The sequence below is a fragment of the Episyrphus balteatus genome, chromosome 2 (genome assembly GCF_945859705.1).
Source record: "Episyrphus balteatus chromosome 2, idEpiBalt1.1, whole genome shotgun sequence".
Taxonomy (NCBI): domain Eukaryota; kingdom Metazoa; phylum Arthropoda; class Insecta; order Diptera; family Syrphidae; genus Episyrphus; species Episyrphus balteatus.
The window spans coordinates 101,172,238-101,186,435 of NC_079135.1; the positions used below are offsets into that span (position 1 = coordinate 101,172,238).

Genomic DNA, 14,198 nt, shown 5'->3' on the forward strand with positions numbered 1-14,198 from the left:
AACTGCACACCACCAAAAAATAAACTTAGGCGCAATAAGAACAAAAAAATGGAAGAAAGAGAAAGAAAACTGAGAAATGAATCCAAACAATTTTCGTCTCCAAAAAAAAAGTGAGCTCTCAGCTGAGCTCACTGTGTCTCACTTGGTGGGACACCTATCAATTCTTTATAATTAGTGTGTTTCATTATTTTTTCCGAATAAGGAATAGAATAGACCGGCGAAACAAAATAGTTTATCCAGAAAATCCAGAACGCAAAAATAAAGAAACAGAAATAGCTTAAAAAGAATGTCAATCAGCTGTTCAACCACATTTTTTAGTTAAAACACAAACACATATAAAATCATCTTTTATTATCTCTTATATTTCTTTTTTCATGAATAAGATGGAGAAATAAAAACAATTACCTAGAATAAAAACTTTTGTATTAATTAATTATTTTTTTACACAATTTGTATTTATTTATGTGCAAAAATTGCTTTAGAGCGCATTTTAATTTTTTGTTTTTGTTGAAAAACTGACAGCTTCTCACTACAACCTACACACAACTGCGTATGTGTGAAAGAATATTCCATAAATTCCTGGTCTGACTTTGAATAAAAAGAATGCATTCCAAATATTCCGGAATGGATAAAGAAACAATAAAAAAGTTTATCCGGAATATTCCGAGGAATAAAGAAACGAAATAGGCGTGTTCCACGTTTTTGGAATATTCGGAAAAAATAAAGAAACACATTCACGATCCGGTGCAACGAAAAGGTGTAAAATTGCTAAATTTTATTTTTCTACTACCACAACTACAAAAGGCAAATTTTGTATTTTATTTTTGCAATAGGGTTAGGGTATTGCAAAAGTGTAATAAAGTTGTAGTCTGTATATTTGGCTGTTTAAATTTAAGAAAATGTTACACTTTTGCAACGATACAAGACCATTTGAATTAGAGTTGGGCACTTTAGTTCATTTGAGTGATCGATCACTTTAGTTCAAATCACACTAATGAACTAGTTCTGAACTAGTTCATTTTAGTTCAATTTATTTTAATCACTCCGGTTTTGTTAGAATTAAAAACAAAACTGGTTTGTACAAACTGTATCCAAATTTATGTAAAATTGACGCATTCTACATAATAAAACAAATACAACCTAAAAATAACAGATATGTACATATTTTATTTTCTATAAAAATTCTTAATTTCGTTCATATACTTGTCGTTCTGGTTCCTGACAAAAGTCCAGAAGAAGTACGTTTTGCTTTCATTACATGGAAATCATAGTAATGCAAGGACCAAAATGCTACTTGTTTTTTGTTCTTGTTTGAGTTTCTGCACCCCTTCTTTAAACGTCTTTTGGGTTAAAATGGGCGCTGTCGTCGTATAAGACAAGGAGACAAGGACCAAATTTGAAAATTCCCTATTCAGATGGGACTTCCTTTCACCCAAAAAATATATTAAAAAAATGATAATGTAAGGTGAGCGCAAGCTGTTTCGGAATGTCATATTACGACTGCTTGAGGTTGCTGTTTAGTTTGTTGAAACAAATCTTTTTCGCTATTCGCGAACTAAATTGAACTAGGTAAGTGAACTAAGTTCTGTAGTTCACCAAGATGAACTAGTTCATTGAACTAGTTCGTTCGCGAACTACACAAGCATAATTTGAATACCCCTAATATGAAATATCTAGAATATCTGTCTAAATTTCATTTCAAAAATCTAAAGAGGGTCATATAAACGCAACCCTAATATTTTGTATTGATTTCCATTCAAGAATTCCACACAAACAAATTTCCCTAGTCCAACATCACCCTCAGAAATACCATTCCAACCAAAAATATCCCTTTCCACGAATACCAAGTGAAAAGAAAATCTTCAAAAATCTATTCTCTTATCTTATTTTACGGTGCTCTTTTTATATGTATGTTTTAATAATGTGGAAAAGTCCAAAGAGAAATAACAGTTTCGGAAAATTTTGCAAACCAATACATATGCAAAAGTAAATTAACACACAAATTTATATGGATGTATAAATGTGTATATCCGTAAAAACTGTTTTTTTTTTTTTTTTACTTGTGTGTTGTATTTGTATTTCTCACTGACACTGTGTAGGTACCGTATTTCACATTTTCAAAAAAACAACACAAACAAAAAAAAAAACAAAAATCGCACGTTTCAAAAAAGTGTTCCCACTATACTTGTGCTAGAGCTATAGAGAGTGTGTTGTGTATATGAGTGAAAAAGTTGGAGTGGAGTGTGAGTAAAAAAAAGATTATTGACGTTTTTCATAATTAATTTCAGCCAGCTGCCTATTTCCTCCGCCAGTGCTGAGTTTTCTTTCGTAGTGTCAAGTTGTTTTGCGGATGTGCTGGGTCGTATTATTTTCAAATTTCACTCAAAAATAAATAACATCTTCAATTTTTTGAATTCGGTTGTTGTTTTTTTCTTATTCGATGTGAAATTAATAAAATTAACTTTTTTATCTTTGGACTTGTATGTGTATGTGAAATAAACAATAAAAAAAAAGTAAACGAACAGAGTTTAATTAAAATATTTGTTTTTTTTTTTTGGATTTTTGAAAAAAATACTTTGAGACGTAAGTAACAATTTTTTTTGTGAATTTTTTAAGTAAATTTTTTTTTTATGAAAGAAAAATTTATAGTTTAATTAATTTGGCATTGAATAAATAAATAAAACAAACAAGAAAATATTAAAGCGGGGTTGTTTTTTTTGTATGTTTTTTTTTTTTTGTTCAGATTTTCAGAAGTTGTGTGGAATTGGTAAACAAAAACAACCACCTTGCGTGTGATTTGATTTGTTTTTGCTGATTGTTTGGAGGGGGTTTCGGTTCGATTGCGGAGTGCGAAGTGCGGGCGTTAGATGGGGTTGTATTCTGTCGGATCGGTTCGGTGTTTGGTGTCGGTATCGGCGATGGTAGGCTGGGCTCGGGGTTAAGGTAGTTGAAAATAGGTATAATTGCGTTGCGGGTGAGACTGTAAGGGGGCCTGAGTGATTTTGATTGCTTTTTTTTTACTTTATTTTGTGTTTTTTATGTCGTAGAATAGACTCATTTATTATTTCGTCAGGAGTGATGCGAAATAGGTAACAAAAACAAAAGATGAATAATCATAAATTAAACAGTATTGCCATTTTAGATAAAATAGTAGGAAATTAGAACTAGGTTCTTAGTAAGTTATTTTATTGGTACCTACTGTTTATTTTTGTATTTGTGTATAATTGTTTGTAAAGGTTAGGTAGAATGAAAGCAGATAGCTAATCGTTGTGATATCAAAAGATTAAATTTTTGAATGTAGATTTAGACACTCCGTTTCATTTGGTTAGAGTAGGGTTGCCATATATATTTTGACGAAACTAGTAATCGAGATGTAAAATCCCGGACTTTCCCGGACAAATAAGGACACAAAAAAGAGTACAAATCTAGGACAAAAGGAATGCATAGTTTTATGAAAACAAAAAAAAAGCGGAACAATCTTTTCAAAATTTAACTAAAAATCACATTTTTAACCCTTGTTCCCGTAGCATTTTTTTCTTATTTTTTTCACAAAAAAAAAAAAATAAAAGTACAAATTTTAGCTAATATTACAAAAGAATGTACATAGTTGCAGTAAAAAAAAATTTTAAATTCCATTAAAATCCAATTGCTCAAAATTTTAAATTTTATTTATGATTGTTTTTGTTTTCTTGTGTTCCACAGTATTTTTTTCAAAATTCTTTCAAAACAGCTTTGACAACTGACACAATATTTTTGTTGAGATTATTACTTAGAATAATTTTTATTCGTCTCTGAAAGAAGCAGATAGTTTTATTCTAAGGAATAAGCTATAGGGTAGTGTTGCCTATTTTCGGCCGTCTCCAGTTTCCGGCCACCTTTCGGATAATCGTTATAATTAGGGATTTCGTAGGGTTTATTCCAAAATTTTGCTCTTATTCTGTTCTCTTATAGGTTAGAAAAGCATACGAGTGAAAATTTGGAATAAACCCCTTTGAAATCACTAGTTTTAACGATTTTCCGAAAGGTGGCCGGTAACTGGAGACGGCCGCAAATAGGCAACTCTACCCTATCTGCTTGTTGAAAAATTGATTTTTTCTCTATCCTTAGGAATAAGTACTAAATGACTGTTTAACTGACTATTGAAAAATTGGCCCTTAGTTAAATGCTAATAGAATTTTTAGTAAGTTACTATTTAAGTTAAGAAATGGTCTTTTTGACTTAGCAACTTACTTAAGCGTCCTTATATTTTTCTTAGGGCCAATTTTTCAATAGTCAGTTAAACAGTCAGTTAGTACTTATTCCCCTGATAGAGAAAAAATCATTTTTTCAACAGGCAGATATAGCTTATTCCTATGAATAAAACTATCTGCTTCTTTCAGAGAGGAATAAAAATTATTCTAAGGAATTATTTCAATAAAAATACTGTGTCAATTGTCAGAGCTGCTTTGAAATAATTTTGACAAAAAATACAGAGAAGCACAAGAAAACAAAAACAATTATAAATAAAAATGACGTTTAGTTTTGAATATTTTTGAATTTGACAATTTTTTTTTTGTTACTCTGTAGAATAAATTATTCTTGATTGAAAAATTCAATGTTGTTATCCGATTGTTTATGAGCCTAATAAATTTATTCGTTGAACAGTTAACTGACTGTTTATTAGAAGATTGAAAAATCGGCTCTTAATCGTTTAAAATTTTGCACCTTGAGTCTTACAATAAGGTACCTACTGTAATAAATTATAAAATTTAAATAATTTATTAAAATACATTTTTGTTGGTCAGAGAATTCACTAACCAGTAGCAGTACCTCATACGCACATTTTTGAGTTTTGATTATATTGGAACAGAACACGGAACACGGACGCATGGCAACCCTAGGTTAGAGTCACTTTAAAAAAAGTGAAGTAAGTACAGTGCTGCTAAAAACATTCCGGATTTTTTTTGTCATTTTCATCAATGCAAATTTTATAACTCAAAACTGGAACCAAATATTGTTTTAATATTTTTTCTAGGTCGTTTATATATCAGTTACGCAATTTCAACAAAAAATAATGATCTTTAATACATACAAAAATTTAAAAAATTGAAAAAATTAAGCAGTCAGAATTTCGGCTGTGAAAAACTAACCGAATTTTTCAAGGATTTCGATTCTCAGTATTGAGATAACGGTTTTAAGTATCACTTCATTAAAATTTTTGTTTGCAAAGACAAACAAAGTTGTTAGCTTTGTGAATTGTATAAAATATTAAATATAATACGAAAAATAACGCGTTATAGACATCCAATTCGTTACGAAGTCTTAAAACACTTTCAAGTCGAAATAAAACAAAATGTTATCCATTTGGGATGTTGCAAATTGCAACGTCAAGTGAGTATTATATCAACAAACAGTAAAAAGGCAAAATTCAGTTGAATCAGATCACTTTGGTGGGTCCCATCACAAAATAGCCCTAAAAACTGATAGGCAAATAAAGAGTTTTTTGATAAAAGATCCTTATGCGACTTCTTAAACGATTGGTGAGGAGATTAATCTGCCTTAATCTGTACTTGAACTACAATTACAGTAAGAAAGGGTGTGAGAAATTTGTATCTTTATGTCTCTCGGTTCGGAAAAACACCATTCCATAATAGTAAGCATTGCCTAAAAAGAGAGGCAATGAAAGGATCTTAAGAAACACTTTAAATATTATAATGAAAATACTTCATCTGGTTGTATTTACAAGAAATCATCTGAATTGCTCGATAAAAAAACGGAAAAATATCTTTTTCAGTGATAAAAGGAATTTTTAATTGTGTGAAATGGAAACCAGGCGCTCAAACATTCACATGTTTGAAACCAAAAAAATATACTCCCTACCATGAACACAGCGGAGGATCAGTGATGGTTTTTTTTTTTTTTTTTTTTCAACTTCAGGCTCTGGCCGTACACCAAATCAACGGAATAATGGATCATTTAAAGAATAGAGAGATGTTGGAGTCGATAATGACTCCATAAAAGCAGAAAGAAACATCTTTACATTGGCTCTTCGTGCAAGTTATGATGCCAAAAATTCTTAAAAGCTCGTAAAACAGTAGTTTGGGGCAGACAATACTCCTTGCTTAGAAAAACAGTAACAATTATCCGACTTGAACCCGATTGAAAATTTGTGGGCTATCTTTAAGCGACGAGCAGTGAAAAGAAAGCACACCTCAGAAACTAACGTACTTGTGGCTTTGAAAAATGACTGCGTGCATATTCCTTGTCTATTTTATTTAATTTGGCCGACTCCAAGTCTCGTTGGTGCCGAGCAGTCTTCAAAAACCAAGGTTTCTGAACAAAATATTAATTTTGAACACAAACATTAAAAAATCCGGTTAGTTTTTCACAGCCGAAATTCTGACTCTCATTAATTTTTCAATTTTTTAAATGTTTGTATGTATTAAAGATCATTATTTTCTGTTGGAATTCCTTAACATATATTTACGACCTAGAAAAAATATTAAAACTATATTTGGTTCCATTTTTAAGTTTTAAAATTTTTAGCAGCAATGTAGGTATATCAAGTCACTAGTTTTAGGAAATGATAAAATAGAGAAAAATGTGATTAAAATTGATGGAACCAAAACCAGAGGCAACAAACTGATTGCTAATAAATTTAACGAATATTTTGTGAAAAGTGTAAAAGAAATTAATGATGACATTGTGAAAAGTGGGGACTTTTACATTAAGATAGATAAATCGAAGGTATTGATTTTCTCAAGAAATAGTCGGGGTAACTCAATACAAAGCTATAATTGGTTTTAAAGACTTAACCGTCTTAATGTTGTGAGAGAATATACTTATTTGGGAGTAAAGCTTAATACAACACTTGATTTCAAAACTCATTTTGAAGAAAAAACTAAAACTTACCAGAAACTTATAAACGTGTAAAAATGTTTTATTCAATGAACACGTTAGTCTGTCAACAAAGTACAAAATTTTTGATTGAGTCGTTAAATCGATATTGTGTTACGCTTTAAAAGTATGGGGAACCGATGAATTTGAAGAAATGGAAAAAAGTTTCATCAAAAAATTTTTTAACTTGCCAATAAAAACTCCAAATTATGCTTTTTACTTAGAAACAGGTTCACCTACAATTTTTACTACTACTCTTAAAACACAAACCGACTATATTTTAAAAGTGCTCGACTTTTCCGAATCACGACTCGTACGAAAAATGCTGCAGTATGAAATCCGAAATAATGATTGGTGGATGAAGAAATGGCGAAATCTATGGAGAAGATACGAAGATAATTCCATGCGAAAGAATTATATTAAAAGATCGGTTGTATCGTACAATACAAAAGTTTGAAGATAATCAGAGAGCTTTGCTTGTAGCGGAAGCCCAGCAGTCGGACAGCAGATTCTTGTACTCAAAACCCAACTTTAATCTAATAGCTGATAACTATTTTTGCGACTTGCATAGTTACAAACGAATCTCCCTTGTATTTAAAACCAGATGCGAGGTCCCTGGGCTAACCTGGTGCACCCTATAATGGAAGTTTTGATCGTTTCTGAACGTTGTGTAACCTCGAATCAAAAGAGGACTGCTTTCACTTTATTGGAGTGTGTCCAATTTATGTAGTACAAAGACAACAATATTTAGGAGCAAAATATTGAACGGAACAGTTGATTTGCTAAATGGCCCGAACTGAATCGAATTTTATTGATAACTGAATTTGATTAAAAATAAATTGTTAAAATATTAGGTATATATTTTAAGACGGATTAGCACCTTGTATTCCATCCGGAAGGGTAGAAGATACAAGAGTTTTTCTGTCTTGCATTCGCTTTGTTGCATATCATAGAATAGGTAATGAAACATTATTATTGATATGATACATGATTTCAAGGTATTTTTAAGAATCAGAATATTACCAATTGCTCTTTGAAAAAAAGTGGTAGGCTGATAAAATTTTGTACCGACGTTTCATTTACCATAGAAAAAAATAATAAAATATGTCCATCAAAATATTTCGGGTTTAAAGGGTGTTTTTTTTAGTATGAAAAATAATTGTGCAGCTTGTGATAAAAGCATCAAATTAATAGGATTGTTAATACAATATATATAACCCTTAACCTCATTTAAAGATTTTGGGCCAATCAATATTTTACCTAGGAGGACGTACATGAGCCATCTAATAATCACAAATTTCACAAAAATTCATTTAATTTGCTTTCTGCGCATCGTTATAAACACCCTTCTAGGTAAAATATTAAGTGGCCCAATATCTTAAAATGAGATTTAAAAAAACATATTAACAACTTAACTTAATACATTAGGTGTTGAAGTTATTTAATAACTTATTTAGTGAATAGTAACCAAACAGGAACAAAAATCTATGTAACTGTGTCATACCCGTTACAATGGAAATATCCATAAGTAGGTTTATCGTAAAAAAAACTCTTCTTTAGGATGAACCTATTCTATCGACGAGCAGTGTATGGCATGAGCTTGCTAAGAATGTTTTATTATTAATTTTTTTACTTTAGTTAATCCAACAAAAATTAATCAGCAAAAAAATACTATTGATCAGATCTTCAAGATTGTGTAATTTCACGAAAAGTTAAAAAAAAAATCTGTCTGCCATTGGTTTCAAATAGAAATAACAAATAACCTGCAAATAAGTTACCATAAAACCTAAAAAAAAATGAATAAGATAACACGTTTGCCGGTAGGCCGTCGCAATATCTGTCGAAACCTGGCGTACAACCCGCCCGATTTATGTTAGCCCAGTAAGGATGTACAAAAAATTAAGCTGAAATGGAAAAAATTAGATCTTGAAATTTTTTTATAGGACGGTAGAGGGGATCACTGAGAGCATTAAACCAGTTTTTCGGAAAAATCGACCTTGAGCCAAAGCCGCTATCTTGGATTAAAGGTAAAACACTTTTCAGTGAATAACGCGCCCATTTTTTTTATTTTTGACAAAAAACTTTATACCCGCTTTGATTATCGATTTTAAGATCAACGCAATATGGGAGTGTTTTTATATGTTTTTGGGGATGAGAAATCTAGGTGCAATTTTTGCATATTCTTGAAATTTTATAAACAAAAGGAACTATCTAAAAATCGGTAAGTGTCATTTTAAACAAAATTAAGTCTTTGAATTTTTCAAATCGGTTCATTAATGCCTAAGATATAACCAATTGTTTACAACTCACTCTTTCTTTTAATCTTTTATTATAAACAATTGAACCGATTTGAAAAATTCAAAGACTTAATTGTCTTGCTGGACATCAATTATAATATTTACTCATTTTGTTTAAAATGACACTTACCGATTTTGAGATATTTCCTTTTGTTTATCAAATTTCAAGAATTTGCAAAAATTAACATTGCAGCTAGATTTCTCATCCCCAAAAACATATAAAAACACTCCCATATTGCGTTGATCTTAAAATCTATAATCAAATCGGGTATAAAGTTTAAGCTGAGTAGAGGTATAGTTTTTTAAAATTAACTCGAAAAATATGGGTCATATAGAAAAATTTATTAAGATAAAAGTTATAGAAAATAAAATTTTCTACAAGTTTTATCTGTCTCATTTTTGTCTAAAATCAAAAATGGCCGAGTTATTCACTAAAACGTGTTTTACCTTTAATCCAAGATGGCGGCTTTGGCTCAAGGTCGATTTTCCCGAAAAACTGGTTTTAAGCTCTCAGTGATCCCCTCTACCATATCCTATAAAAAAAAACGATCTAATTTTTCCCATTTGAAATGTTTAATTTGACTGGGCTATATCATAATTGATAGCTTTTTCCATTATTTATTTTCAAGCTTTCTAACTTATAGCGTTTTCGTTTGGTCGTCCGGGACTGTCCGGAATTCTCCCGAACGATTCTGAAACTGATCGTTTGGCACTCAATGACAGTTCTAATTCTGAAAAAAAGAGAAAATCGATTCCGAATTTTGAGGCAGAATCAAAACCAGAATCACGCACACATGTTAACACTTAAGACGTCAAAGTAATGAAATGTCATTCTTTGTTATTCATTTCTCAATTTCAAGATTTTTAACTATGCACAAACTTTAAACTATATTAAAATAATGTGAAGAAAGAAAACAAAAATAGATAACTTAATGATAATAAAAAAAAAATAAACAAAACAAAACTTTCATCAGACGTTCGCATTTGATGTTTCACAAATACAAAGAAACCCAAACTTCAGAATAAAAAAAAAGTATCTAACTCTGATCGTTTGGCATTCCGGATCGGACAGTCCCGGACGCTTCTTAGAATTCCCAAACGAAAACGCTATTAAAGTTTTTGTTTTGCTAAGTTCGGTGGCGTACGTTGAGTCGTCGGGGCCCCGGGGCAAGAATAAATTTTGGGGCCCCTTTGATATTTGTGGGCCCCTTAGATACAAAAAAAGTACGTATACGCCATAAATTTTGTTTGTATGGCTTATTTATTTTTAGGTTTATTTTAATGTTTTAATATGTTCGTAATGCACTTTGCTATACTTACTTAAAATTTCAATCTTAAAAGTAGTAAATACTTGTACTGGGGGCCCCCAAAATTAAATATTTAGAGACCCCTTAAATACATTTTTTTAGCTTAGAATTGAATTTTCCATTTGATTATTTTGAACCACGGAAGTAATAGCTTTTGAGGATCCTCAAATAATATTTGTCATGTCATCAGAAAATTTGATGAATATTTTTGGGCTCCTTAGTAATAGATTTTGGGGCCATCAAATTAATATTTGATTGCCTCTCAACTAAAGGGGTTTCTGAAAAATTATTTTTTGGGACCCTTCATATAATATTTTTGGATCCCCGAAGTCTTATTTTTGGGGGCTCCTTAGTAATATTTAGTAATCCATCAATAAATGTAATTTAATTTAAAAAACAAGTCCTGAAGTAAAGGCATTTGGGGCCCCTGCAGGACCCTGGCTTGAAGTTGTTTTTTGCTTTTTTAGGGCCTCTAATGTTTTATCTGTGGTTGCAAAGATTTTTCAAGTTATATTTTTTGGGGCCCTAAGATAAAATTATAATTTTTCTTTTAAAAAAGCAGTTTATTATTTTTGGGGGCCCCCTGGCGTAACCTTTTTATCAAATCAATATATATTGTGTGGCTACCAATGCATTATACATTACACTGAATGACATAATTTGTCTCCCATGGTCCCATGTATCCGAAGTGATTCAAATACATTTTAATTTACTTCGTTACTCAATTTATGCCAACAGTTTCCTTTTCTGCATTGTCTCCAGTGGGGGCCCTGAGGTCGGTCGGGGGCCCCGTGGCGTCCGTCGCCCCGCTTGCCCCAAGGGAGTGTACGCCCCTGGGCAAGTTATGTTTGTGAGTTGCTCCTACACCTGAGTTGCAAGACGATCGCACGTCAAGCACCCCCACTACGTCAAGGTCAAATCTTAGGGGATGTTTTCTTAAGTCTAAAATTATAGTTTCCAAAAAAATTAAATTGAAGTTTTGAGTAATACATGCAAATGGATAACGTTTTGATTTATTAACACGTTGATTTCTATAGGAGGGATATTATCTAGAATCTAGATTTATGTTTTGTTTTATTGTTGCCGAGGATAAAAAGCTTATTCGAAACCCTAAAAAAATTATTTTTGTAAGTTAAGATCCAACTAATGTCAAAGAATGAAGAACAGGAGATACACAATAGTGTTTCCATTGGTTTAGAATTAGATGAAGATTATTTTAATTTGTAATATTAATGAATGAAAAAAGTCTTTCTTATTCGTAATTTTCAACTTTTATTTATTTATTTCACTGAAAATATTTCCAGCTTTTCTCTAAATCATGAGAAAATTGGAATGCAATAGTTTTTTTTTATCATTTTGACAGTATCTTTATGTTTGAGACTTGATACTTGAACTTTGACCTAGTCATTTCTTTCCCTTTAACTTTCCTAAAAAAAAACATTTTAAATTTAAATAAATAAAAAGAAAACAATGAAACAGCATCTAAAATAAGTTCAACATCTGGCAATATTGAAATTTTTTTTATTGATGAAATTCAACAATAAAAAAAAGTCCCTTGTTTTTGTCTATATAAATTTTTTCCATGAATCAAAAATGTGACTATCGCTGGTAATAATTAAAAAAAAAAAAAGAAAATAATAAAAACAAACAAAAAACAAGTTGCACGAAGGGGAAATAACAAAAAAAAAAAAAAACCGCAAAAAAAAAATTAATGTAACAAAGAAAATACGTTATAGTCAACAAAGGGGATCAAGTGGTGAAGTGCCAGAAGATAATTACTTTCGAACGATATAAGCAAGTTTTTTGTATTTATTTTTTTTTTCTGTTTTGTAAATATACATATTTCAAGTCAATTTAATTCATTTTTTTTTTAAGTGGCTTGTATAGTTTAAAACCATTTTTTTTTTGTATTTTACAATTTAAATTGAAGGCTTTTCAGATGATTATAAATTCAAATAATGCATGTGAAGGAAAAACAAAAAAAATTCCCGCCTTCTGAATTTGAATGCAATGAGTGAAGAAGGCGCGCAGCGCGAAGTACATTACATGTTTTGATTTTTTTTTTATCTTGCACTTTATTCTAAAATAGTTTAATTTTTTTTTCGTTTTAAGCTCGTAGATATACATTTCTTTTTTATTATTTTTTTATTTTTGTCTCACTTATCTTAGAAAAAATATCTTTTTCGAGAAAAATCGATAAGTGTATTTTGTTTTGTTGCTTTTTATCCCTGAATATTTTTTTTTTGTGTCATTTAAGATACAGTGCGGTTGATATATTTAGACTCATTTTAAATAAAAAAAATTTAAGAAATTGATAAATGGTAATGATAACTAAAATAAAGTTTCAGGGTGTTCTTTTTTTTCATAAATTTTGAACATTTTCTTGGGAATTTATTATTTATTTATTTATCATTTTAAAAAGTTATTTGTAAAAAAAATAAATAAGAAAAAAATAAAATAATTAAAAAAAAATTAAAAAATTTATTAAAAAAAAAAATAAAAAAGGAATACTTAATATTTCACATAACTTTTTTTTTATATTTAAGTTTTGTAAAATTATGGCAGCCATTATAAAAACCATTAATTTTTTAAAGATTTATTTATAACCAAGAAAAGAGGATTTTTTCTGGAAATTTATAAAATATATATGTAGGTATAAACAATTGCTTAGTTTAAATTCATTTTTTTTTAGTAAGTCTATTAACTGGAACTTTAGTGTTTTTCTTATTAATTTTCTTGTAGTTTTTTTTTTCGAATGAATATTAAAAAGCTGTCATGTACTTTGGTAGTTAGGTCCCAAGCTTGGTTGATTAAAATCTATCATAGGGGTTTGTCCAGTTTCAGTGTTAAAATAACAAAAGAATTATTTAATGATTCATTATTTTGATGATCAAATTGAAAAACCACAAGATGTAAGTATTTCAAAATTCTATGAAATGGAAACATTTATTAGGAATTTTTTTTTTATTTTCTTTAAGGTTACAGTCAGTTTTTGGTTTTTTTTGGGGCGGGATTTTTATTTAAAAGAAACAATTTGAAGTTTTTATTTAAATTTTTTGTTTTGACTCTCAAAGTCTATTAACGACTTCTTAATCGGTTTTAGACTGCAAACGATCAAATAATCAATTAAAAAATTCTTTTTTTTTAATTTAAAAATGCCCGATTAAATTTCATCTAAAATAAGACTTTAACCTTTTGGATTTTTATTTAAACTGTTGATTTTTTTTGGTGAGAAATGAAGTAAATGTTTCACTAGGGTTACCGACGTTAGGATGGCTCAAGTCATAGATATTTTTAATACAAAAAGTTTAGCGCCTGTTTTATAATATCTGTTTCTTTTATGTAAGCTACTGTTTTATATGAAAATGAAGTTCAAATTGAAATAAAATCACTTATTTTAAATCAAATATAGGAACTCAGCTTTATTTTTTTTTTGAAACAGTTTTATGAGATTTGATACTAGTGGAGTAACTAAAGCTCAAAAAATGGCAATATTAGGGAACAGCTCTGATTTTGATGTTCTTTTTTATATATAGATTAAAAATTGCAGGATTTTTGTGAACAACAAAAAATTGTTTTCAAAAATTCTGCTTAAATTTCATAAATTAATTGATGCCAAAAGATTTTCTGGAAAATTAACGGAAACAAAATATATGGGAGTGAGGGACAATCTTCCATTGTTAAAGCGATAGATGCTATTTTCTCATAAATTGACTTC

The 14,198-nt window shown here is 29.9% G+C and overlaps 1 protein-coding gene across 1 annotated transcript in view; it reads left to right on the forward strand.

The window, feature by feature from the left end:
- The first annotated feature begins 2,224 nt into the window (after positions 1-2,224).
- The window catches only part of LOC129912293 (protein bric-a-brac 1), a 54,611-nt gene continuing 42,637 nt past the window's right edge, over positions 2,225-14,198 (forward strand). Inside the window, exon 1 of the mRNA XM_055990497.1 lies at positions 2,225-2,243. The gene's annotated coding sequence lies outside the window, so the exon portion shown is untranslated. The remainder of the gene's footprint in view (positions 2,244-14,198) is intronic.